The following is a 4182-nucleotide window of genomic DNA, read 5'->3' on the forward strand; positions in this document are numbered from 1 at the left end:
TACCTCTGGTGCAAATTACTGACCTCTGTCATCATTTTAAGTGGGGGAACTTGCACAATCGGTGGCTGACTAAATACTTTTTTGCCCCACTGTAGAAAAGGGCAGATGCTGCCACAGTGTCATAGAATGTCCTTGACAGAGTCCTGCAGACTCTGAAGGACCTCAGTCTCCTCAGCAGGTGGAGTCGACTCTGGCCCTTCTTATACAGGATGTCTATATTTGTAGTCCAGTCCAGTTGATTGTTGAGGTGAACACCGAGGTACTTGTAAGAGTCCACTATCTCGATGTCTTTTCCTGGATGTTCACCGGTGTTGTGGGGGGAGACTTCCTCCTGAAGTCTATGATCATCTCCTTTGTCTTTCCGGTGTTGATTTGGAGTGCGTTGGTCTCACACCAGCCAACAAAGTCACTGATGACCCCCCTGTATTCCTGATCATTGCCATCTGATACGCATCCAATGATGGCTGTATCATCTGAGAACTTCTGTAGATGGCAATCGTCCGAATTATAACTGAAGTCTGAAGTGTAAAGGCTGAATAGGAATGGTGAGAGAACCGTGCCCTGTGGTGCCCCCGTGCTGCAGATTACCACCTCGGACACACAGTCATAGAGCCTCACATACTGTGGTCTGTTGGTAAGGTTGTCGAGGGTCCATGCAGTCAGCTGTTTGTCTTCTCCGGCTCCCTCCAGCTTCCCTCTCAGCTGCTATTTCTGCTATTTACATAGCAGAAATCTTCTACATCTTTTGCGCCTCCATGTTTCCATGAGATGGCGGTCGACAATAATCCTCACTTCCAGGTCCCGTCTGATCCGGAGAGATACAGTGTTTTCATGTGACCACAAAATGTGCAGCTAATTCTAAATTGCTCTCTACAGTCCGCTTCATAATATCTGAAAAAGACTAAGTGTATATTCTTGTTATTTTGTGGGTTTGCAAGTGTGCAACATCCATAAATGTCAACTTTTTTCAATGGCCTTCATACTGAGTTTACCGGTGTGGTGGAAGATTCCTTTTCTCATGTATTAATCACATATTTAATCATATCACATTAGTTATAGTAATATCACTTTCTCACTTTACTGTAGTAAGAACACTCCTGTCAGTAGTTTGCATGCATGTGGAATGTTAACACAGTGAGGCCATTGTAATGGGAGATATTGAACAGATAGTGGGACTCCTTCTCCTTATCGGGGATGTAAATCCTTAGGTGACGGCCAAGCAGAAAGCAACGTCATAATTCTCTCTGTGAGGGAGGGGGTATAGCCGCCCCCCCCATGAGAGAGGCCAACATATAAGAGTTTGTGGAATGTTCTTTGTCTGCGTCTCTGTACATAAGATGTAAGGGCGGCGGCCACGATTCAGAGATGGTCCAAGTGTTTCACTAGGAAGCTCTCTCCACATTGCAATGTGTTTATTAAACCCACTTCAAATCAAGCTCACTGGTTGTGTTGCAGGTTATTGTTAAATTTTCCACAACACCTGAAATGCTGTTTTATACAAATTACTTTTAGGCCAATTTAGAAGCTCATATCTGCTTGTTGCATGACATTAACACCTGTAAAAATATCCAGCTCCATATTTTTGTTCTTGGACTCTTCTGTAGTGACTTTGCATCATTCACAGTTTTTTCCCCTCACAGTTTATCCTTTTACTCTACCTTTAATCAACTCTCTTCTGATTGGAAGCCCTCCCCCAACAGATGGCTGTGGGTACTGTTGGTGGGCGTGGCTTCTGTTTTCAGAACTAGTGTTCTGTGCCTGAAAAATGGGTGTTTGGAGCTGTCTGAAGCCTGAACTTAAATTACATGTACAATCAGTTTATCTGCAACCTAAAAACAGAAAACACATATAAGATGATATTACTGCAATTATTGACATTTTCAGAGTATTATGGAGGTGTGTACAGTGACCAAAATAAATGAATAAATAACAATCTTTATTAAACAGTCACCACTTCTTTTTGACAGGCAACTTGTGTTTATTTGGTAGTACAATCATTTATGCAACAAAATGTTAGAAAGAAAATGTAAAACCAAGTTGTTTGTAGTATAACATGTGAAGCTGTGACTCCTAATTAGGAGGCTGTAAAGGATTACCACCAATTTATCCTTTGTTCTAAAGTCAAAAAGAGTGAGATTAATGTGCTGTATTTGGTAAGCGAGCTCGGTGATTTAAAATAGATAAAAAATGTTCGGTTAATGGTTGATGATAAAGTTCATTGATAACCTTTCTGTTTACCATCATTCCTCTTAATTCCAGCTGTTTTCAGTTTATTTTAGTTTAACGACCATTTCCCATCTTCCTCCCACAGAATCATTAAAAACACATTTCAAAACTCACTTTACTTAACACTGTATAGCTGAATCAGTTCAACCTGATATGAAAAAGGAAAAAACAAAATCTCTCAGAGAGACTATATAACTTGCAAAATACCTGACTTATTGTGCAGAAAGAATTCTGGTTTTACATAAGTGTGGCTTTAAAAAATGACTGTCAGGGTTTGATTGCTTGCTAAAAGTAGATTTTTAAAAGACAAACATTCTGCAAACCCAGAAATTCTGACATATTTGTTACTCCTCAGCTGTGAATAAATGAACATCAGACTCAAAATCTGCAAAAATTGTAAAATACCAAAGGCTTGAAGTGGTTTCAGAGTCATCAGCTGACTGAGGGAGCGATAAGAGACAAAAATTTTAAAAAAAATAATTAAAGCTGCAAGCAGCGTTAAGAGGGCCCTCGCACTCCATCTCATTGAGCTACGCCCAACACCTACACCCAGCATTTCTAATCTGATGTAACATTCATGGAATTCATACGTAGAACCACCAGCTAAAATTTCATCTCGTTCAATGATGATTATAGTAGTCCCACTAGGTGGCGCTCTAACCATTACTGTCTGTGAAGGTTCTCAGTCATCCAGGTCATTGTAGTCAACGGAGCTTGCAAAGAAAAGCGTCTGGACTTCTTTAAGTTGCTTGAAGACGTTTCACCTCTCATCCGAGAAGCTTCTTCAGTTCTAAGGTCAAATGGGGGGGGAGTCCCAGATTTAAACCTAGTGGGAGTAACCCCCCACAGAGGAACAAAAGGACCCCCTGACCCCCTAATCACCTGAGCCAAGGTGTGAAACTGGGTGTGGGTCCCAATCAGCCAGAGTTTCGGGTGAGCTCATTGTGAAACCTGGCCCCACCTTATCATGCGAATTCCTGAGATCAGATGGCCTCAGGAATTCGCATGATATGGCCTTTGTCATTACTGACAAATCGCATATCAAATATTTTCGAGCTTGACTCTCAACTCATGACTGTGAAGTTTGGGAGAGACGGGACATTGTGTTTTTGAGTGACAGCAGATTACTGCTTTTTGGCGAGTGATTTGAAACTCCACGTGCCACCATGACCACTCCGTTTCCCTGAGCATAAAAAGCTTCGCAATTTAACATCACAAAGGTCTTTAGATTCCATAAACTGGAGATCATGTCGTTCTGATTAAATCCCTGGGAGGAGTTTGTCAAAGTACGAGGCCTGATAAGAGTTGAAAATGTCGCCAAAATTACACATTAATTTTAAAATGGCTGACTTCCTATTGGATTTGGAATATTGCTCCAAGAGACTTTTTTGCACATTTTGATGTCTTACATAAGCTTATCAGGCATGGAAATGGAAAAATTAGAGCCAAAATGTCAACTTCACTTCCAAATGGCCTGTTGGGTTTGTGTCAATGGGTCCACTGACTTTTTTTTAGTCTCCGCATGATACACATGCGTGCCAGATTTCATACATGTAGCTGAAACTATGTGTTCGTAGGGCTTCAGTTAACAAGGCATAGGTGGCGTTCCAGAGCCATTTTCCAATGCTCATATGTAAAACCATTAAAATTCAAAAATTTTCACCAGACCTGACACGTGTGCAAAATTTCATGAGTTTTTGAGCATGTTTAGGCCCTCAAAAAGGCCCTTGTCTTGCCTGAATAATGATAAGAAGAAATGGAGCAGATAGAATAGGGCCTTCGCACTCTCAGTGCTCGGGCCCTAATAAACAATAAAAACAAAGGTGAATCAAATAGACCATAGGTGTCAAACTCTGGCCTGCGGGCCAAGTTTGGCACGCAGTCTAATTACATTTGGCCCGCAAAGCCATAACAAATTACTATTAGAGCTGGCCTACTGGTATTATACAGCTAATA

This window comes from Pundamilia nyererei, unplaced genomic scaffold, assembly GCF_000239375.1.
Source record: "Pundamilia nyererei isolate P.nyererei 1_Seehausen unplaced genomic scaffold, PunNye1.0 scaffold00023, whole genome shotgun sequence".
Lineage (NCBI taxonomy): Eukaryota > Metazoa > Chordata > Actinopteri > Cichliformes > Cichlidae > Pundamilia > Pundamilia nyererei.